Source organism: Peromyscus maniculatus, chromosome 14 (genome assembly GCF_049852395.1).
Source record: "Peromyscus maniculatus bairdii isolate BWxNUB_F1_BW_parent chromosome 14, HU_Pman_BW_mat_3.1, whole genome shotgun sequence".
In the NCBI taxonomy this organism is placed as follows: Eukaryota; Metazoa; Chordata; class Mammalia; order Rodentia; family Cricetidae; genus Peromyscus; species Peromyscus maniculatus.
The window spans coordinates 20,166,552-20,190,817 of record NC_134865.1 but is presented as its reverse complement, the minus strand read 5'-3'; the positions used below and the strand labels follow the sequence as shown (position 1 = coordinate 20,190,817).

At 40.6% G+C, this 24,266-nt stretch overlaps 1 protein-coding gene and 1 long non-coding RNA gene across 4 annotated transcripts in view; one reads left to right on the top strand and one right to left on the bottom strand.

Annotated features, from left to right (window-relative positions):
- The window catches only part of Prkd1 (protein kinase D1), a 327,884-nt gene that overhangs the window by 175,391 nt on the left and 128,227 nt on the right, over positions 1-24,266 (bottom strand). The gene's annotated exons all lie outside the window — the stretch shown is intronic.
- Positions 4,193-22,473, top strand: LOC143268424 (uncharacterized). Its single transcript, XR_013044305.1, has 3 exons — positions 4,193-9,023; positions 12,100-12,142; positions 18,555-22,473. It is a non-coding gene; the product is annotated as an uncharacterized LOC143268424 (long non-coding RNA).

Here is a 24,266-nt window from a genome sequence, read left to right as displayed (position 1 = left end):
CCACCACCGCCCGGCTTGAATTTTCTTTTTAGAAAGGAAACTTTAAACATTATTCTGTAATTTGGCACAAAATATATCAAGCCCTTTCAATTTCCACACATATATGAATATATCTTTGCTAATGAAATAGAAGAAAAATGGTAATTGGTCTTGCAATATCTATAATATCTGCACCATGACAGACACTTTTCTACTATACCTTGCTTATTGGTAAGTTTTTACTGTTTTCTGGTTTGGTTTCCCCTGAGCTAGGCTCCAGATAGCATCAGCAGGCATGACACCCTTTGCATCAAGCGTCACCTTGAGCTTCTGCTCCTTCGGCCTTCATTTCTCATGTGCAGAATTACAGGCACAGAGCACACAGATATATTTATATTTTATCAAGGACTTTAGAGTGGTAGGTAATATAGACAAAAAGGCCCTGCCATAATGAAAATCTAAACTATGATCTCAATTTTCTTTGCCTATTTTTTTTAAGTTGAATGCAGTTACTGGAAGCAATTACCAGATAGCTAAGACATTTTTCATCTTGCTCCCTTTGCTATCCACAAGCTAATTTACTCATAACCACAGGCCAGTAAAGGGGCATCGTGGGAGATGTTCTACGAAAGGTATCTTAAAAAACGTTTCTTTTTGCCTTGAGAAGGAAGAAGAATAAGACTATCTTGAAATGAATCCAGTTTATAACTGGTGCAACAGAGAGAGCTAGTCTATCTTGGTAGATCAGGACCTGGAAGGTGTTGAAAAGCAATATTTTGTTTTGGAAGAATCAAGGCGTGTAAAATAGGTTGAGTAGGCAACTGTGTCATTTTATCTAGAGTCAGTCCTTGCCCAAATTCATACACTTTGGCATTCACTGTGATGAGAAGGGTGTACGAAAAGTTAGAAAAGAAACATTTCAATAGGGTGATTTAATAAGCATGGTATTTTCAAATTAATGTTGATAAAAAAACAAAATGCAAATCAGAAGTTTGAACAGAGAATCAAGAGAAAGTCAAGGTCTGACTTTAAATTCACAGAAAAGAAAATGTTAGTTGAGATATGAACATATTAAGAAAAAGAGTGTTCTTCCTTCAAAACACCAAGCACAAAAATTCAAATTCACACTACTAAAAAAAAAAAAAAAAAAAAAATATGCATAGCGTATTGCCCTCCCAGCTCGTTTTCTAGGGAAAACTACATCTGCTAGTAATCCAGCGCACACTCTCTGATCAACCTCCCTCTACTCTCAAGCTCCTCTCCAAAGGCTGAAGATGGGTAGCTTATCATTGCTAGATTCGGTGGACACTTCTCCAAACTGATAGACAACACTCCAGGAGCACCGGATGAAGTCCTCACTGCTCCCTTTCCACAGCACACTTGCTTCTCTTCGGCCCAGGGCATTCTTCTGTTTTCTCTGGAAACAGTTGAAGAAAATAGCACCTTGCTATTAGCAAGAACTTCTCTTCATATACCAATGCCACAATCAAAACATGTCAGTGACCTGTATTTACTTGGACAGTCTGTTCCCCTTTGACTCTTAAAATAAAAGCAATCTTTATTTTTAGAAATCAGGATTTCCTTTCGCTGCAGAGGTTACGGCCCAGACACATTTGAACACTTGAGTGTTTGTGATGACTTTGGCAGCCTGCTCGCTCACTCCTGAGCTGCAGGTTTCCATGAGGAACCTCCGGGTCTCTGGGGGCCTGATTCTTATTTTCCAAGCACGTGTTTGCTCTTCCCTCTTAACAAGGAATCATGACCTTATCACCTCTTAGAACTTCAGTTTAAGCAGGGAACAATGTGCCTTCTCAGAGAATCGGTATATGAGAGAAGAACTTAGGATCCTGCTCATGCAACCTCTCAGATTATCACCCTCCTCACTCCCTCCACTTTCCCTCCAGTGACGAGTCTCAAGAGCCTTGAACGGCCATGTCCAGCTAGCCTCAAAGCCTTAGTCTTTACCGTTCTCTTATCCTGGATGCACTTTAATCCCACAGTCCACTCACAAGTATACCATGTTCATCTGATTCCCATCTTAGCCCAAATACCTTTACATTATTTATCTCACTACATAGATGTCCATAAATTCTTACAGAAATGTGTGTGCATATGGCTCCTTCCTGTATCCCAGGACTCAGATCAGAGCAAGAGGACAAACAGACCATCCATAAAGTGTCATCAGATGAATGACTAAGAAGGAGTTGCCATACTCTCACCATCCCTTCTTAATTCTGCTCATTGCTCACTCAGCACATCTTCACTAAGTTTAAGACCAATTCAGAATAAGATGCTCGGATAACAATTTTCAAACATAATTAACTCTTCAAGTTTTTTAAATGATTCATATGATGTGGAGATTACTAAATAAAAGTAAATATCTACACATTTCATTAACTTATAAATTGACATATGAAACTTTTTTAGGCATGTATGGTTTCAGTTCACTATCTAAGATATTCCCTGTTTTAATTCCATAAAACCTAATTGCCACTAGATTGTGAATAATTTCAATGTAAGTTTTCTGTGGGAGACCTGCTCCCACGTTTTCCCCAGGGTACTCTTGAGTAGGAAGAAGTGAGAGTATTTAGGTAGAAATATAGAGGGGAGAGAGACAGACAGAAACATAGGATAGCCTTGGGAGGGCCTGGATCCTTTTCCAACAGCCCCTTCTGTCTCTTCTAAAGAGCTTTTAAATGAATGCCAAGGGGCAGGGCAAAAAACATCTCCCTAGCACAGCCAAATGCAGACCCTTCCAAACATCTTGTAACTATGCACCTGGTCAAGCAATCCTCTGATGCAGTTCTGCTAGGTGAAGCAAGCTCAGATCTAAGTTGGAACCTTTGTGGGCCTCCACAGTACTCTTAATGTTTTCATTTTTTAAAATTATAGTAGTTGTTAAACACATATACAGTGAAATCTCACAGCAGATTATTATTGTCAATGGGTTCCCAAATAAAAAGTTGATCTCATGCATAATTAACTTAACTATAATATTAAAAATATAACTATATAGTAATGTACTGTTGCTGTTGGGGATGATCCTTCTGTACACTGTGAATATATATTGCTCTCACTGGTTGATAATGAAGCTTTTTTGATCTATGGCAAGGCAGGGTAAGGTTAGGTGGTACAATCAAACTGAGGACTGGGAAGAAGAGGGGGGAGTCAAGGAGACTTGAGCCAACAACCCAAGAACCAAGATGCCAGAGAACTGGTAAGCCAAAGACCACATGGCAATAAATAGGTTAATAGATATGGGCTAATTTAAATGTAAGAGCTATTTAGTAATAAGCCTGAGCCATCCAGCCAAACATTTATAATTAATATTAGCCTCTGTGTGGGAATTCGGGAAGCGCTGCTGGGTATCAGGACAGGAAAAACTCTGCCTCCATTTACATACTGTGGTTTTGTATTTTAAAATATTTGAGGAGAACCAGAAAGATGGCTCAGTGTGTAAAAACCTTCTACACAAGCCAAAAGACCCTAGTTGGATCCCTAACACTCACAAAAAAGCCAAACGCAGAAGCACACATCTATAACCTGAGTGCTGGGTGGACAGGGACAGAAGATCCTGGGGTATATCAGCAAGCCTGTCTAGCAGATATGATGGCTATGGATTCAGTGAGAGGTTGGGTGGTCTCATAAACTAACAAGGTAGAAAGTGATAGAGACAGCTGATACTGGTCTCTAGTTTCTACATGCTCACACACAGATGATCACACCTGCACACACATAAGCATATATGCATATTGCACAAACACACACAAGCTCATACACATAAAATGTACAAAACACATTTATGTCTCCACAACTGGGATAGTTACTCCCAATTATCAATGTGATCTAAAATACCTAGGAAATGGGTCTCACCTGGAAGACTGGCCTCTGGCCATGCATATGAAGGATTATCATGATCAGGTTAATTGATGTAAACAGGCATACTCACTGTCTACAGCACTGTTCTCTGGGTTGTCATGCTAAACTGGATAAAAAGGAGAAAGTGAGCCAAGCACTGTAACCTCAAACTGTAAACCAAACTAAACACATTTTCCATGAAGTTGTTTTGCTTTTTTCACCAGAGAAAAGAGCAGTAACTAATACAACTGCCAACCAAACTGCATCTATACACATTAACCACAATAAATCTGAAAGAAATATGCATACATTTTTCTGACTGAGAAAGTTTTTTTGTTTTTTTTTTTTTCAGAGCTGAGGACCGAACCCAGGGCCTTGCACTTGCTTGGCAAGCGCTCTACCACTGAGCTAAATCTCCAACCTGAGAAAGTTCTTTTAAATGATAGAAGCTTTATTAGTTCCTTTTCCATTCCTATAATGAGACACCATGACCAAGGTAACTTATGGAAGAAATCCTCATTTTGTGCTTATATTTCTAGAAGGTTAGAGTACATGATGATGGCATAGGGGTAGCAAGAGTTGGGGTACACAGCAGCTGAGAGTCCACATCTTGAACTGCAAGCAGGAAACGGAGAGATGTCATCAAAATGGATTGAGTCTTTTGAAACCTCAAAGCCCACCCCTCGTAATATACTTTCTCCAAAAGACCACACCCGATCCTCCCCAAAGAGCCATCAACTAGGAACTTAGTATCCACGTACTCAAGACTTATGGGGGAGACCTCCTTCAAACTACAACATAACCTGAGACTCTTTCTGGCTCAAGCTGGCGTTAAGACACAGAAATAAGAACATCTACGCATAAGTATTTTGAAACATACATAAAGTGCAGAGGGCATTTAATCCATTACACTCCAAATATGGTCTGAAACTTGAGAACAGTCAAGACCACAGACATGCATGGACAGGGTTCCACAGTTGCCTGTGCCGGGGTTCACAGGAAAACCCAGCTAGCACCTCACCCTGTGCAGGTGTCAGTCAGGTGGTGGGGCCTGTCTTTGTCATGCATGCTCTCTTCAACACCTAGGCACAAGGGTTCAATATTCGCCTGTTTAATAGAACTAATAACCAGCAAGGAATTTTTGTAAAACAAAAAAATATTCAGATTAATTAATTTAATGTAAAATTCTACCTACGACATACTAGACCACATTAAACTCTCAGTAAATATGTTCTAAATGAATGAATTGTAAAGCATCAAATAATTTTTGAAATTTTTGATAGAAGGTTCTAGTTAGTGATAAAAGAGAACTATGGAATAGCATAAACAACAGATTCCTTATTTTGTTTAAAAAAAAGTGAATGCATTCATAGAATAAACATATTCACTAATGGAACTGCAAAACCCTTTAGTATCTTTTGTGCTTTTCAAACTTCTGACAATATAAACATGATGCTTTTGTGGTTACGGCAAGGAAAAGAAACACTGCATGTCAGGACTTAGTTCTACTGTCCTCTGGGACACTCTGTGCTTCTCCGGTTTGCATTTTCTTGGCTCCTGCTCATTCCATGGCAGAAGCACACTGACACGTTACTCCTCAATCAAGCATGGAAGAGCAACGAAACACTAGAGCAGCAGCATGCAAAATGGGTTAGAAATGGCAAGAACTAGGCTGTGGCTGTGCTGTAGTCAAAATGTCTGTTCATAACCGGACACACCAGTTGTTACATCTGCATGGCATCTGTGTGGGGGAGGTCCACAGAGGTCACTCTTCCATTTCCTATCTTCATTTTGGAGGACTGCCTTCACCATAGCACACTGTCAGCACCAAGATGCAATTCTGATAAGGGGCTGACCCCAGGGAAGGCATGTCAGACACACTTTACTCAACTACTTACTTAATGGATCATTGCAAGCACAAGCTCAAGGTCAGGTTCCTCAGCCATATGCAAGCAAAATCGGTGGCTCCCTGTAAAGTCATCAGTAGTACAGGGCCTGCCTTCTAGTATAGTTTGTGAGAAATCAGCTTCATCAAAATTATCTTACAATAAGACAGAGTGACGGTACAAAATTAGCAGCTAAACCCTTACCCACAATCCAATATTAATTTCCCCCTGCCATGAATAATGGTGTCATAGAAACATATGTACATAGATGGTAGATCATTAGAGAGGTAAACTATCCGAACAGCAACATAAATACACTAACATTAATACTAGAAACAAGTGCTTAGGATTACAATAAAAGAAACAGAAATATCAGAGTCTACTACACTGCCAAATGAATTATTTGTTTCTCTTTGTGCTGTCTGGAGCAAGGGTCACTTTGTCAGACTGCATGTGATAAGGGTCCCTCAGCGGAATCATCAGTATTCTAACAAATATGAGGAGGGAAGCCCCAGAAGACAATCTATTTTTCTAGTAAAATTAATTGATAAAGAAGCACCTACAAATTTAGGAACTGTTAAGATTACTGTATCTTCAAATCACACATACCCGTACCGAGTGAGTTGGCAGTACACTGTAGGACAACATCATGGTCAGGAAGAAAAAAATGTGTCTTTCCAGTGAAATTATACATTCCCCATTAAACATATAAAGATAATTACAATAAAAAAGCAACTGTTGCCACAATTGAATACCACTTCTTTTCGGGAGAACAGCATTTCACTTTTTTGTAGATGAAATTAATATCTCATCTTTCTCCCATTTAATATACAAAAATAATTACAACAAAAAGGAAAAATTCCTCCTACAACAAAAGGATTATAGAGGCCAATCCCACCCTGATCAGACAACAGACACCAGCACTCTATTACATCTAATCCTGAACTGTGTCACAGAAGAGCTTGGGAGGGGGACAAACTAGACTTCTGATCCCTCTTGGTGGCCTTGAAACCTACTGTTGCCATGTGAACAGCATGCCACAAACAAATAGACAAGTCATAAATGGTTCTCTCTTTCAGAACTATCATTCAGTCCAGCAAAGAATTAACTCGTGTCCTTGCTAAATGACATCTTTGGATTCCTATTCATCTTATATGTTAACACAGACAAAGCTATCAGTCAGTAGTTACTTTAGAACTATACTCCTTCGTTATTTTAATTATTAAGTATCAGTGTGTGTGTGTGTGTGTGTGAAAAATGAACAAAATTATTCTTTGCTAGAATTGGGTTACATAGAATGCACAATGAAGTACTTCATGTTTTATTATGACTTGGAAAGGACATGTTACATGCCTTTGATATCATTGATGTTTATGTTGAACCTTTTCAACTGTTAAACACTGACCAACTTCCCTCTGAGTGTGATGCACTTCAGACAGAGAAGAAGGATGCTGTCAAAAGAGTGATCTGTCCACCTTTCTGGCTGCCAGTCATACATCCCAATACATATACGTTATGATAGCAATTAGCATAATCTAAAATGATGAAATCATAAAATTCCTAGAAGACCTAAGGCTCAAATTTCCAAAATAATAACCCCAAGAGATGAAAATTCTCTCACAAAATCTTAAAATCAGTGCCTTGAAAACTACAATTCACTGTGAGAAGAAACATAAGATCATGAGAGGATGAACTGTAAGAGACAAGGAGAAGTTTTGTCCATAAAAAAAACAAAAGCAGCCGGGCGGTGGTGGCGCACGCCTTTAATCCCAGCACTCGGGAGGCAGAGCCAGGCGGATCTTCTCGGGACCCATCTGGTAAAGATACACTTGCATTTACCACCAAACTGAAAAGAAAGAACAACTCATGTTTCAGATTGTCTGCTGACATTACATTTCAAACAGTTTCCAGTTTTTCTTTTGAACCAAATGCATACAGTACACATTTCAGTAAAATCTAGAAATTCAATAATTTACTTGTTCATTAATGTTAATAATGACTGGAAAGGACAAGCCATTTTATGTTTATGTGAAGATTTGGGCTACTTCACAAAACAAAACAGATTCCAACTGAACATGCAAGCTATAAGAAGAGAATGGGGACTGGGTGCCATCAAGGCTTGAAAGGGAATTTTAAGGAGTTATGAAATTTGGGATTTTCCATTGACCCAATGTGTTTAGTAGAAAATTCCAATGCGTGAATTGGACATTTGACATAGCGCTGTTAAAAATTCCATTTAAAAATGCATAATTTCTCTTTGTTGGAATTCTTCCAACTGGTGAAATTCCAGGGACCTTTAATTAAAACCACATCTGCCTAAAGAAGCCCATGAAGCCACGCTGAAGTCAAATGGTTTCAAGAAGAGTGAAACATAGAGAGCAGAGAGATGCTCTTGCCCACTGCATTTTCCATCCGATCTGTGGGCTGCAACCGAGTGAAGATGGAATATGTGACGTCATAACAATTGTAGTACCAAAGAATTGAGAGACTTGGCAAGTAACTGTGTAAAACTATACATAACCACAGTAATCCCTTGCCCTGAATTTGGCTTTCTACCACATACATTCCTTGCTTCAGGGGGATTTCAGTTTTTAAGAATTTAGGCTTTATATCATGGTTCAACATTCAGAATTGTGATGGGGGGGGTGGTTAGAATTTTGGGGACTTTTATCTTTGTGAATTGTGACATTTGGAACTATGGATGCTTGGATTCTAAAATAATACTGCTCAATTCTACTGGAAAAGACACAATGGGAAAAAAAAAAGGAGGCGGCATCCTTTATAAATGATCAGAGAAAGAGTGGTGTTAGATTTGAATCCAACCTCAGCATTTTAGATTCTTCCTCTGAGTCTATGATCATGTGTATTTATTATACTGTTCTTTTCTGAAATGTCTGCACCTATGAGAGTTAGGAATGACAGAACAGTTTTCTACTGAACTTCAGGTTTCTGGTTCAATGACCACTAATTTAGTACGATATGGATGAACAAGAAAACATGATGTTCAATCTCTTTTTTAATTGTGCATCTCAGTAAGCTTAAAAATAGGTTTCTGTTCTTTACTTTTTTTCTTCTTTGGATGGACAAAGCTTCTCTCAGAGGCTTCCAAAGCAACATAAGCTATTGCACTTGCTCTTTGTTGCCTACCAGAACATGATGGTACATGGATACAAAACACAGAGAAATCAAGCTAGAAACTTCGTATGTGCTGGACAGGTTCCATATTCTAGAAGATTATATGCAGATTATTCATGGAGAAAAGCCATCAATAGTCTGTATGCTAAAATTCGGATCTACCAGGTAAGATGTTCTCACTGGTACCATAGTGGCATGACTATGATGGTGTAACCAACCAATTTCTGCTTGGATTTAAGGCCCATTCTACAAGAGGAACCCATACTATTCCTATAAACCTGTTAAGAGCATATAGCTGGGGAGACCATAGGCCTCAGAAGGAAACCTATTACTACCATATAACTAAGGCTGCTCTTTGCAGAATAAATGGATGTTTATCTAAAGAAGCACTTACAAAGAGTTCTAACTGGAAATGCTGTTAAATGCCTTCTTCTATTCATTGGTTATACCCAAGCATAAATTGGTGCTGCTTCCAGATTCCCAGAGTGTTCAGTCTTGACTAGGACATCAAAATCACCCCCTCCACGACTCATGGTACATCATTTTTTAAAAAAGAGCAGGAAAAACTTTTAACACCTTGAGGATAAGAGAATATGTCTGTTACATAAAGATGTCTCCAGGACCTGACACGGCCATTGGACTCTGGAAGCCACTATATCTGTTTTACCTGCAAGAGATTAGGACTGTCAACATTTTATCATGGACAGGGGAAGAAGCACATGAGGGGAAGAAGCACTGTGTTCTGTGAGGGACTATTGGCAGTTAACTGTTGCTGAAGGGTGAGACAGCATTGCAGGCATTTCATCTTGGTACTCTCACTGAAAAAGAACCCATGCCCAGTATATGAACCTTCTACCTGTACTTGTAGGTAAATGCTAAATAAACTTGGTGGGACACACACACACACACACACACACACACACACACACACACACACACACACGTTGAAGGGAAGAAGAGTTTCCTGGAAAAAAGGAGAGGGAGAGAGTAAAAGGAGAAAATGACAAAAACACACTACATACATGTATTAAATTGCCAAGGGATAAATGAAAACAATAAAAATTAAAACAAAACAATGTTAGTTGACACAGTGCTTAATTGTAACTTTTCCATTTGCGGGGGGATCATCATCAGGGAACAGCCTATAATACAAAAATCAAGATGTAAAAGGAATATTCAGGAATAAACTTTTCTTCTCTTGTCCTTTCATGCCATTTACTCTACGTTGTGGAGTTGACCCATGCGGAGAACACCACTGATTCAGGAAAGCTGAGACTTTGGTTGTACATCCAGAATATTGCTTCCTTCATTGTTTCAGCCTTTAAGTTTTAGCAATGAACTCTGTGTCAGTGCTTCTTTAGATAAACATCCTTTTACTCTGCAAAGAGTGGCATTAGTTCTCCATTTCATCCCGTCCATTTCTCCTCTGTCTTTTGGTAAAGCATTGTCTGTAGCCATTGCCTTTTCTGTCTTAACGAAATCATGTTAAATTTTCCCATGAATTTAAAATCCTATTAAACAGAACCATTTATGCAGAAGTTTTGTACGTCATGTTTCCCAAATCAAAACATCATCCTGACCCTCTTTTTCAAAGATATATTTATCATAAAGAATTATTCAAACTTTGGATCAAATGTCAAGTCAGCAAACCAAAGAAATGAACCCTGGAAGAATAAAAACCTATTCCGATGAAACTCTGTGCACCAAGAGAAGAGTCCCTAAGAATGTTTTTTTCTACTGGTTTCTGTCATTTGTAGTGAGAAGATTCTTAAAACTCTGCCCGGAGGACCTTAACCTCTAACATGGATCCCCTTTTGCTCTTGAATCACTGGCCTCTTGTCTCTAAAGTTCTGCCTTCTATAGCCCACCAGAAGCTGCTGACTCTGGGACTCTGGCCCCAGATAGGAAGACATGGAGGACACACTCTGCCTACTCACCTCAGACCGCAGACTCACACCTGGGCGCCCTTGGCACCCTGCGAACAATCTGCTTTACCTTTACCACCCAACAATTGCCATGGCCATGCCATTTGATCACTGCTACCCATCTGCAGATAAAACGGAGGATTATGAAGTCTACAGCTCTTCCTTACTTGTGACCTAACTCTTTTGGAAACCTAATGAGGAAAAAAAAAATCTCATTTCTATACAGTCGTCTCTCTCTATCTATAATAGTTATACATATGTATTTCTCCTCTAGCAAACTCTGTCACTCCCAATACCCCATTGAGTTCTCAGAACATATGATATCATTTCACAGACATATGACAGAGAAACAATGTTTATATTCCCCAAAGTGACACAAACTGAATTCTAACTGTAACAAACTGCTGTACCAATCTATGTTTAAAAACTTTACATTTAGAAACAATGACACATGCTGCCAAAGTCTGTTTAGTGTTCTCTCTCTGTACTATGTATAAAAGATTCTCTGTGCTTTAAAATCAAAATTTACTAAGTGATGAACATATATTTAAGGTTTTGGAAAAAAAATGTGCACATGCCTGTTGTAGTCTGTCTTGACATTAAGCTTTTAAGAATAAAAACATTATAACAAAACATTAATAGCATAGATGGCTCTTTGAAAAAATAAAACTTCCTATCAAAACTGCCCAATGTCTGCCCTTTATTCCCCTCACAGACATAGAAAAACTGTGCCCACAGGATCTGGTGATGTTTAGTTTTAATTGTCAACTTGACACAACATGAAATTGCTTGGGAAGAAGGACTCTCGAGGGGCTGTCTGGATCTGGTTTGCCTGTGAGCATATCGGTGGGGAAGTGTCTTAATTGTCTTAAATGAAGTGGGGACACTCAAAATGTTGGCAATGCCTTCTCATAGCAGTCGAATATAAAGACTTGGAACAAGGACAGCTCTTGTCACTTGACCCTGACTCTTACTGTTGAGTTCTACTCTGCTCCTGCCATTACTGATTCCTTCAATCAATTTCTTCAAGCTTCCAACACTGACTAAATACCAGCAGCTCTCCAGGAATTCTTCAGGCTTCCAATGCTGTATTGGAACTGCAGAGGCACCCAGTTTCATGGACTGAGCACCCAGTTCTCAGCCTCTCTGGAGTGAGACAGCCATTGTAGGATTACTTCAATTGCATAGTGTAAAACACTCTGATAAATTCACATATACATTGGTGTGTGTGTGTGTGTGTGTGTGTGTGTGTGTGTGTATACATGAATATTATATATAATATATATTTATTCATTCCATCTATTGTGTTCTTCTAGATCCCTGACTACAACAGGTCCTCATGCATTTTCAAGAACTCTGGTAAGGTTCCCATCATGCCATGCTTCACTACAGGCCAGTCTTCACTGAAGTATCAAAAACTTAGGGTCCTGCAGACACACTTAAGTGAGGTTGCACAGTGACAGAACCCCAAGAACTCCACAGACCAGGAAGTGGTGGTATTTCAGAAATGACCTGAAAGCCTCAGGACTCCATAAGTGACTACACTTTGACTTAATTATTCAAGGATTTCATGAAAGGGGCAGTCACTGCGGCCCATTTTCACATTTCTTTTAACTCAAATATTCTTCACAGAATAGACTATTTATCTTAAAAGTCTCTCTCTCTCTCTCTCTCTCTCTCTCTCTCTCTCACACACACACACACACACACACACACACACACATACACACACATATGTGTGTGTATATATATATATATATATATATATATATAAGAAATTTTGTCTTTTTAATTGTAAATGTGTTGCCTGTGTAGTTAAAAATTTAACATTATTTGATTTTAACCTGAATTTTTTTTTACTATACAAAAAATAGTAATAGTTGTAAAATATAGACTAAGGAGACTCAAACATCTGAGTGATCCTCAACAAAGATTAGCAAACCTAACGAGTCACATTGCTAGCATATACAACAGCCATAGACCCTGTAGTAATGAGTCTTTGAAATCCGTGAGCTCCCTCCCCAATCTAGAACATGCACTTTTGTGCACAAACAAAAGTGGCTGGACATTCAGATAAGGAATTACTCTGAAATAAAATATACCTCCTGCTTCAAAGGAGCTCACAGTGTGATGGGAGCGGGAGAGCCATGTATTAGCTACACAATCACCAAGCCAAAAGCAGAGAGCCAAGGGGGCAGGGATGGGTGCTAGCCTAACTTGAAGGAGCCATTCAGAAAAGACCAGGAAACCTGAATGTGGAAATGTGAGAAGAAGCTGAGTTCGAGGTCAGCCTGGTCTACAGAGTGAGATCCAGGAAAGGCGCAAAGCTACACAGAGAAACCCTGTCTTGAAAAACCAAAAAAAAGAAAAAAAGCTGAATAGGGAGAATGGAGCAAGGGATAACAGGGAATGAAAGATGGTTGTGCATGATTAGACCAAGGCCCATCTCAATAAAACACCAGGAGAGATTATAGGGACTAGTTCATATTTACTATAATAAGGATGTTTTGTTTTATTGCAGATACAGAAATTACTGACTGATTTTTAACTAAAAGCATGCCCTGGGCATGAATAAGCTTCCCCATAGAGCAGTTTTAAAGGGGTGAGATGGAAAAGCAGGGTGAGTGACAAGAATCCAGAACTGTGAGTAAGGCTGTGAGCCTTTGGGGCTCAGCTGAGAAAAACGAGAGGTAGACAGATGATTTACTGTACACACGGCAGTGTTCACAGGGAAAGATCAGAGGCGGGGCAGCTTTCAGACCAGCCCTACTTAGCTCATCAGATGGCTCGTACATCCTCCAAAACTGAGCCAATAGGCTAAAGAGCAGGCTTAGGAGAAATGAGCCCCATTCTAAGGACCTGTGAAATGCCAGGAAGCAAGGTTTGTTTTCTGGGTGTGCCTCTGCTTGTGACTGCTCTGTTCAGAAGCCAGTCATTTTCGGCCAAAATTACAATCTCCTACAGAGTAAATAAAATTCTCTCCTTACCAAGCCAGTGAGAAAAAAGTATGGAGAAAGGATAAGCAGGGAAATAAGAAAAGAAGCTACTTCACCAAGCAGAGCACACAATGGGGATGTAAAGGAGAAAAGTGAACTGTAGGAAGTGGGGAAGAGCCAGCAGCAGGAAGAGTGAGAGAACGTGAGGCAGCTCTTCATACCCCACCTCAAGGCAGCTACAAGGTGTTCAAACCCCAGGGCCTAGAAACTCTGAGAGCATCCAAAGGTGGCTGGCAGGTGGCCACAGACCTCAGGGGTGGCTTGTTGGTAACTGCCAGTTTTCCACTGAAGGGATCAGGTGGGAGGGACTGTGCAACAGTTTATTCTGCACTTGACAGGTGCAGAAAGCTAGCGAAAAGATGAGCAGGAGAACTCAGCCGAGAGAGGAGGGCTTATTTACATGGTTATCTATGAAGTCATTTCTTCAAGAGATTTAGAGTACAAGATGTAAGCTTCTAAAAGCCAGAAGCTTCGCCCATACATTCCTTTAAAAAAATGATATTCTAAAAGTTGGAGATTATTTCTGAATCCTTTAAAAAAAATTAGAGAACGTGGTCACATGGCCTTACCTTTCCCCAAGACACAAAATGCCTGGACTAAGAGAAGCTTCCCTTTTCAGATGGAGAAAGCTAGGATTCGGATTTTTGAATAACAGTGTATTCCTCCAAAGTTCATGTGTTAGGGATTTTCAGTCTTCAGTGTGGTGCCTTTGGGAGGGACATTTATTTTTAAAAGGCATGGTCCAGTTGGAGGTTTTTACATCATTAGAGGCGCTATCCTCAAAATGATCTGATAGGGCCCCTGGGTTTATTCTCAGAGATGTTTGTTCTAAGAAAAATGAAGCATGACCAATCTGCTTCATCTGGCTTCCCATCTTCTTACTACCACCCACCTGAAGTATTGTAACCTAGCTGTAAATTGTGAGCTAAATAACAGTTTCTGGTAAGTACACAGCCTCAGGTATTCTATCATAGTACAAAAAGAAAAAAATACATACTTAGAGACCAATGCAGGGAACACGAAAATTTTTGAGGCTCTGGTCCATCACTTTTAAACAAACTAAATTTCTTGTCATACCAATTGTTTTCTATATTGTAATTATATTCACTTGATAGAAAAACATGCACTGGAAAACATCATACTTAGGTCATGGATACCATCTGATGGCTGAGCATTCGCCTAGCATTGAGTAGGTCTGCCTGAGGGGAACACAAAGCACCATTCTGTTAGCATGAAATGTGCTCAGTAGTTAAACTGGTCATTTCCACAATTTAGGCAAGAAAGCTCCAGATTTCCAGAGGTTACCATAGCCCAGTTAGGAAATGTATTCCTCACCCTCCAAAGATGGGTGGTAGTGGCAAGGTGGAAAAGTTGCTGACACTGTGAATAAACTCAGCCATCATTTTAGTTTTGTGGGAGGGCTCTACTAAAGTGTGTAACATTCTAGTTTTTGCCACAGACAAATAGCTCCCGGGCACACAGACCATGGATGAGCCTCATGAGCCTCTGCTGACCTGGAAGCCATATACATGACAGGAGTACACTGTCAGGGAATTTAAGAGTGAGAAACTTAAAAAACTGCATACGTAAAATTTTACACACATATTTTCCTTATGCCTTTAGGTAAGTATGTATTACTTGCTGAATTTCTTATCACTTATAAAACTAACATCTATTATTTTTTTTATCCAGAAGTTTGTGGTCAAAATTTAAAACAGTCTGTTCGACCACACCATTGACTATAAACACATACTTTAACAATACAGACCTCCCCAACAGTAAATAGGAAGCCATTGTGTGCAATTAGTAGACAAGAGTCACCATTTACTACTCTTGTATAATGGTTGTTTCAATAGCTTTCCTATCCCCCCTTTTAATAGGAATAATTCCAGTCAATCTAGAAGTCCCTCTTTACTCTCTTTACTGGAGAGATCCTTCTGTACCTACTTGCCCAGTCAATCTAGAAGTCCCTCTTTACTCTCTTTACTGGAGAGATCGATCCTTCTGTACCTACTTGGCGTCATCCCTATGCCAGTAAGAGATCACACAGCTCCAATTCTGCTTTTATAGCGTTTCGTCAGAGTGGATCTTAGATCTCAAATCCCCTTTCAGGTGGAACATGAGGCCTTACCAGCTGGAATCTTCTCAGTTTCTCAAACTTGTCACTTAAAATACTTGCTGGTGAATTTTCTCTAGATCCCCACTTACAAGCTCCATTCTGAGGCTTACAACATAAGTCATTCCACCTTTCTCTTCTAACCTGTTTATGTTTTGGTAGACAGTGTTTATATAGCTTATCCTAAGCAAAACTCACAAAATTGGTGGCTCCAGGTATACTTCAAATGTCATGTTTTTGCCTCCAATTATCTAAGCAACTAGTATTACAATCTTTGTAGCACAGAAGGTAAACTTCCTTAAGTAAATTTTGTTAAACTTAAATTTTGAGCATTGTGTTGAATTCATCATAGTGACCACCAGTAGATGACTGGAGCAACATCATGCACCATCAAACACACTCACATCTTAAAATCCTAAACTAACCGAAAATCATCAAGTGATTCATGACTGTGAGACTCTTAGATTGCCTCCTAAGGGGACTAATGATCCATTCATTCCTCGTGTGGTTGTTGGGAAGGTGAGTTAGATTATTAACAGTGTAAGGCACTTCAATAGTATAGTCTGTGGCATTCAGCTCCAGAGCTGGAGTGCTCTCACCATCTGCTGAAGCAGATGAAACTTCTGGAACTACTCAACCAGCTCCTGACTGCTGCCCATCAGCCTGCTGCCTCCTTTTTATTATCAACAACTATTTTCCTGTGCCAGGACCTCTGACATCAGTATACCAGAGGCCTAACAAACAGAAACGGAAACAGAGGACATCACTTTAAAGAAAGGAAGTTTATCAGAAAGGGTTCCCCCTCTTCCCTCTCTAATGAGAAATGTAGGTCTTCCTTAACAACCAAATTAAAATCTTGAATGGTGGTGGTGGAAGAAGAGGCCATGGTTGGTAATTGCTTGCACTCAAATGTTATAATTGCAGACAATCTTTAGCAGACTATACGTCTGTTGATGAGATGGATCACAACTGTATAGTCACGGTAACATGGACTCTGGTAATCAATAAAAATATGCTCGGAGTGAACCAAGCTCTAGACTTAACAGTTGAAGCACACTAGAAAACAGTCACGAAGACTGTCATGCCCCTCTTCCTGCAGACTCCCAATCATTCCTCTCTACATCTTTCTGGGAACTGGCCTCATCCAATCAGAGCACAAATTGCTTCAGTAGATTTAGAGTTCCATATTTAGGGGCTATATTCTGAAGTTCTTAGCTGTTTTATTTATAAGATTTACCTATGCCTCTCAGCACAGTATAAATAAACTCTATAATTCCTAATAAATTAAGAATTACAGACACTTGCAAGAACATGGGAAAATTTTAACCAAATAAAGAATGTTAGGATTAATAAATTTCATAGTCCATATTTCATATGACAAAACTTAAAGAATTTACATTTGAGTTCAGGGAAATAAAAGCTATTATTCTGCATGCCATAACCTGAATCTTTAATCCCACCCCCTCCAAAGAATAATCTTGAAAATACAATTCAAGAAATACAACACATTTATTTTAAGAACATTTATTTATATTTTAAAGGGTTTTTTTTGAGAAATATGTAAAATGGAACATTAGGTAAGCTCTCTATGCAAGAGCACAGAGGGTATAAACATACATTCTTTTCCCTGCCATGAATAAGCTGTGCAGGTGTCATGGTTATGAGTGGACCAACAATAGTCCTAAGAGAAACTGGTCAAAAACTGAACTTTATTAACGCACATCACCATGCGTTATTGTGCGTAATTGTGTTCCATCAAGTGTTGTGACTACACACATATGAAATACGTTATCAGACTACATTTCTTTTGACAGGATTGATTCGGACTCACAGAGTCACTACCACACCTCTAGTTCAAGGTATTTACAAGCAAGCAAGGCTGGAGTTCTGATGTCCACAGAAACAGAAGAGACTGTCTAAAAGCTCAAATGTAAACCAAGTCATCTTTCATATTTGCTCTCTCCAGACCCCATCTGACTAAGTAGGGCCAAACCACAGTGATGTTGGATCTTCCCAACCCACCCAAACTCACACACGACATCCTCTGGACAGACAAATCTGAAAACACTCTGACAGGTTTTTAAGTATACACCCCAGTCAATGTAGCACAAGTATCTGGCATACAAATGAAATACACGAATCTCTCACAGATTGTTACTCCTACCCCCTCTGAGATGCCTTTGAAACGTCTTTGTCATGCTTTTGGGGATGTGATTTGGGGGATTATGGTGGGCAATGGAAGTGCTCAGTCCCACCGCTAGACTGCAGAGAGCCACGAAACTCCTTCTTATGAACCTTGTCAGGCCTATGGTAGAAAGTCAACTAGTGCACATGTCTCTATTCTGAAGTATTTTAAGAGGAAATAAAAGATAAGCACTGGAAAAAAGTGGAGGCTGAGATTACTGTGTTTAGTGGTAGAAGGCAAACAAACAAACAAACAAACGGAAGGCATCAGAAGCTTCACATTTAGGAAATGTAGCTCCTGTCCCCAGGGCACTGCTGGGGACTTCCACACATCAGTGATTTGGAGTGTAACCAAAGGAGGCATAGGGTGGACACTAGGGCAAGGGACTTGACACGGGGACCAAGCCCCTGCATTTGCTCCTGTCATTCGTTCTCAGGGCTGTACTCTTTCTAATGATGCACCTTTTTTTTCTAGCATCTGCCCTCCTGGGCTGTGAATCTGCACTGAGCAGACTGGCCTGCAGTGTCTATACTCCAGGTAAGAGATAGAGGTATCTCCTAACATGGGGCCAACAGGCCATGGACTAAACATCCTTCCAAACCATGAGCTGAAATAATCCCTTCCTTTGAGTTCTCCAGTCAGATTGGTCACACTGACTTACTAACACAAAACACAATGAGTCCATTTGGGTAACTGTCACAGAATACCCAAATCCTGGAAATTTATAAGTTTTACGAGCTGCTTTCTCACAGCTGTGCAGGCTGCTATGGTCAGGGGAAGTTGTGCAGACCTAGGAAGGCTGTTCTCTGCTTCCAGAATGATTCCTTGTTGCTTATTCCCTCACGTGGCCGAAGGGAAAGAAGGGTGAACAGAGGTGAACTCCTTCCCCAGTCCTGTCATAAGGGCACCTAATGACTCAATCATCTCCGAAAGGCCACACTTCCTAATACGGGATTGAGTTACAAAATGAATTTGGGACAGGAAAAAAGCATTCAGCCACAGCAACTGCATTGACTAATTCCAACAAATTTCAAAATGCCTGTGACTTGAACTTTTCCCTTGATGGCTTCACTAGTAACAGGTGTCTGAAGGCAAAGGCACAGGCTGCATACAGCTGCTGAATGTCAGAGCATAGTACTCCAACAGAATCTAATACTGAACTTTGTAATCCAAGCTTAAACCCAGGGTCAGAAGGAAGAGAATGCAGAATACACAGATGTACAACCCAGACAGGCACTGCTCAAATCCTCCGGACACTCAAGTCTCAAGATCAGTTGGTACTAGATGGCAGTGCTTCTAGGTACCAGGCAGACACAAGTCTAGATCCCTTCTGGAGGAAGATAACTGGATTCCAGAACCCACTAAAGGTGACTATATTCAAATAAAGTACTGCTCTTCAAAGCACATCACACACGGGAGGAGAGAAGAGAAACTGAATGGGGGCAATTTCAACATATAGAACAGGAGACTAGCCACCAGAAGACAAACAGACCTATGTAAAATTCCAGACATTCCACAAAGGAAGACAACCAACAGCAATAAAATCGGCAACAGTGCACTGGATCCTTAACAACAAGAGGAGCCCCAAATTGACTCACAGCTAATGATGCCACAGACCCACCTGACTGGTTAGCACTGAAGTTTGAGAACAAGACACACTGCCCAGAGTTGAGAAACAGCTCCCACACCCTTGGCTGGCAAGGTAGGGACTGACCCCCACAGATTACTTTCCTTTTCTAATGTAACATCAAAAAGCATTCAATAATTGAATGGGTAACAGACTATAGCCCATGCATACAATAGGAAAAAACCCATAAATGAAAAAGAAAAGAAGCCTTTAAAATATATCTATAGTATGGTTCTAATTATATAAAAACAAATATTCTTTAGGTATGTACACACAGATGGTAAATTTTTAACAAGAAAGGCAAATCACTTGAGTGTGGGAGCCATTCCTGAGAAGGAGACAGGAGATGCTGATGCTCCCATCCTTGACTTGGGGGTGACTGCACTGATCCCCACTTTGTAATATCATCCAGCCACAGGTACAGTTCCATAGACTTCCCCAGCTGCAGGTCTCATACTGAAAGCAATGATAGTATGAAAACGAGCTTTTAGGGAAGGAGTGAACAAAAAGGAGAGAGCATGGGGAGGCCAAGGAATGCAAAGGAGAGAGCAAGAGAGGGCTCCGGTGAGTCTAGTTGTGGAGGTCCATAAAGGTTTCCTAGTGAGATCTGAGCTTGCTTTACCCACAGAGCTGCATCTGAGGATTGCTTAACCATGTGCATGGTTTCTAGGTGATTGGAAGGGTCTACACTTGGCTGAGCTAAGGGGGAGGTCTTTTACTCCACCCCTTGGCATTCCTATAAATAGCCCTTTAGAAGAGACAGCAGGGGATGGTGGAAAAGGATCCAAGCCCTCCCAAGACCATTCTGTGTTTCTATTTCTCTCCCCTCTATCATTTTATCTAAATCTCTTATCCCCTTCTCCTCAAGAGTACCCTGGGGCAAAATGTGGGAGCTGGCCTCCCAGCTGGCCTCCCACTTCTAGTGAAATTTTAGGACTGCATCCTTCAGTTCACATGACACAGGCCTGACAGCTCTGCACAGCACCTTTAGATAAACCCTCTCTACTGCCTCATCATAGGCTTACATTGGCTATGGACTTAGGTTTTGACTCTCTGTTGTTTTCAATATCAGCAAACCTATATGACATGTGTAGGAAAGAATATGCTGGAGGTGGGGATCTCTCAGGGCATCACTGTGGTGGATACAGTGAAATATGATGGAGGTAGGGATCTCTCTGGGCATCACTGTGGTGGTCACAGTGGAATATGATGGAGGTAGGGATCTCTCTGGGCATCACTGTGGTGGTCACAGTGGAATATGATGGAGGTAAGTGTAGCATGAATCTTAAAAGTTCTTATTAATAAAATCAAACCTGAGGCAAGTTATTGGGGTCCATGCTGGTAGATCAGAGAGACAGAGCAAGCCACAGCTATCTCACCTCGCCACTTCCTCAGCTGGTCCTGTTTCCTCAGACTGGAAGCTTCTGAGTCCTCATCCAGAATGAATCTCAGCTGAACTGTGTTGCTCCATAGCCTGAAAGCTTAAGCAGGCCAAATGCTTAACCAGCCAAAAGCTTAACCAGCCAAATGCTTCTAGTTTCTGGTCCCCACGCCTTATATATCTTTCTACTTTCTACCACCACTCCCTGGGATTAAAGGCTGGCTTTCTGGGATTAAAGGCGTGTCACCATGCTTGGCTGTTTCCAATGTGGCCTTGAACTCACAGAGATCCAGAGGGATTTCTATCTCTGGAATGCTAGGATTAAAGGTGTGAGTGCCACCATTTTCTAGCCTTTGTATCTAGTGGCTGTCTGTTCTCTGACCCCAGATAAATTTATTAAGGTACACAATATTTTGGTGAACACAATACCACCACAGGTAAGGATCTCTCTCGGCATCACTGTGGTGGGCACACTGCTTTTCTCCCTCAGCCTCACCAGGCAGGAAGAGTGACCTGTATGTATTTTACATCATATATGTTCTCCAAAGGACTTGTTTCCTCCAAAAAGTATAGCTGTCAAAAGTGACCTAACTCTTAACTTGGGGTAGATTTTGACAAAACATTTAAGAACAAAAAATGAGAATTTTTAGATGTGGAACTTACAGATAATTTAAGGTTGTGGCAATTTGGTGGGTAGAAGAATAAAACTTTTGTTATCACATTTGTTCAATGTTCTGAACATTCTTTGAACACTGGTATCATACAGAGCATGAAGTCTGGAAACTGCCTAATCAGCCCTTGACCATCTTAGGGGAGACGTTCTACAGCGGGGTGAGGAACTTCCTTCTTTCTACTCAATGAATTCTCAAAGGAAAAAAATGACTTACATTACACTGTGTATAAATTTTTACAGTTGCTTCTAGTTAAACTTATACTATTTTTAAAAAACACAGCTATTTAAATTGACATACAGTAATCTTACATATTTATAGGTAGGGTATGACATTGCATATATATGCATATATATATGTATATATATGTATATATATATGTGTGTGTGTATATATATATGTATATATATGCATGTCTAATGTGTTAACACTGCTCTCAATGGCAGTACCAACCTTCAACTCAAAATTATGATTTTTACACAGTTTGAGTCTTCTCAATCTTCTTCTATAACAATAACAAAAAGAAATACTCCCAGACTCTACCCTCCATCTGATCAATTAACCATTTTATGGAGTTCCTGTGTATAGTCTGATTTTGTATGTCAACTTGACACAGGCTAGAGTCATAAGAGGAAGGAGCCTTAGCTGAGGAAATGCCCCCTTGAGATCCAGCTGTAAGGTATTTTCTCATTTAGTGATCAATGGGGGAAGACCCAGCTCATAATGGGTGGCGCCCTCCCTGGGCTGCTGCCTAGGTTCTATAAGAAGGTGGGCTGAGCAGGCCAGGGGAAGTAAGCCAGTAAGCAGCTTCCCTCCATGGCCCCTGCATCTGCTCCTGCCTTGGAGATCCTGCCCTGTTTGAGTTCCTGTCCTGACTTCCTTCAGCGATGAACAGCAATGCTGAAGTTTAAGCCTAATAAACCCTTTCTTCCCAACTTACTTTTTGGTCATGGTGTTTTGTCACAGCAATAGAAACCCTAACTAAGACACAATTCATCTCTAATGTATATGTATACAGGTTGAAAACTTTCAACAATGTTGAACACAAATAGACATTAGACAAGGTCCTTAACCTGTACACCTTAAATTGTGAGAACAAGGTAATCTTAACTCTTGAAATCAACATCAGCTGCCACTTTTTATTCATGGAGGAGCCATGAAAATCATCTCTAAGCTTTCAAATTCCATCCTGCACATCATATGTTTAACCTCAAGCTCAAGATAGATGCTTGAACAGGGTTTGATTTTGTTATCTTCAACTTTAATATATTCCATTATCCCAGGTGAGGTGCACACCTATGGTTAGTGGTGGTGCCATCTTTCCCAAGAGAGCTGAGGGCATGAGAGTGAGAGAGCTGACCCTGTCCCACCTGTCTGCCATGTTGTGGCATGGGTGAGGGAAAGATGTTCTCTCCCCTCACCCATTACCACCTATGGTAGGTGAAAGAGCTGGCCCTGGGGTCACAAGAGTGGGAGAACTCGCCCTGCCCCATGCCAGCTACAACACACAGGAGAGGAGGCCCTATACCCCACCTGGTCAGCATCCTAGAGCTGACGACATTGTGGGGGTGGGTGGGGGCACAGGTAAGCCAGCCCAGGTAAGTCATGCCTCTCATGAGAGCACGAGAACAGAAGCTTACCCCACTCCCCTTCTTATGCAATCAGGAGACAGGGCCCTGCACCTTGGCTGTGCAAAACAGAGCTGGTCCTGGCAATATGAGTACAGGCACCCAGATTGGAGAGCCTGAGAGCAGAACTGACCACACTCCTTGCTGTAGGCTGCATTATGTGAGCTAGCCAGGGCAGTGCTGGAGAGCTCATCTGGGTAGTGATAATAGGGGAAAGCTGGCAAGTTGGTAGCCAACCCAGCCACCACCCAGGCTCAGAACCAGGGCTGAGTTGGCCCATACCAACATCCACCCTATCTATGAACTGTTAGAGGATCTGAAGGGAACGGATCTACAGATCCAAACAGCATGATCTCCATGATACAGGACAACAACAAGCTATCCAAGAGGAGCCGCAGTGAGAGCCCATTATTGGTCGTGTAGCAGAAACCAGAGGCCTGAACCAGAACAATGACTCCTGGCAATGAACACTTGCAAGTAAAGATAAATGGACTAAAGAGTAAATTGTGTGACTCCACGGGCCACACTACAGCTTCCATTACAAGATGATTCTTCTTTTTTCCTTTCTTTTGTTTGGCATTTGTTTTTCTTTCAAATTTGGTTTTGATTTGGGGGGAGGTTGCAAGGGCAGAGGACAGATTCGAGGGGATGTGGAAATAAGTGGGATCAGAATGCATGATGTGAAATCCACAAGGAATCAATAAAAGATATTCCATTATCTTAAACGGTTTTTACAGGATATGTTCAATGTTGCCCTGAATTTTCACTTATATATCCTAGTATGTGGCAGGCAATATGTCACATAAAGACATTTTCCTGTTAGTATATATTACATGCTGATCATATACAGTCTATCACAATCTTTCACAGGTTCCATAC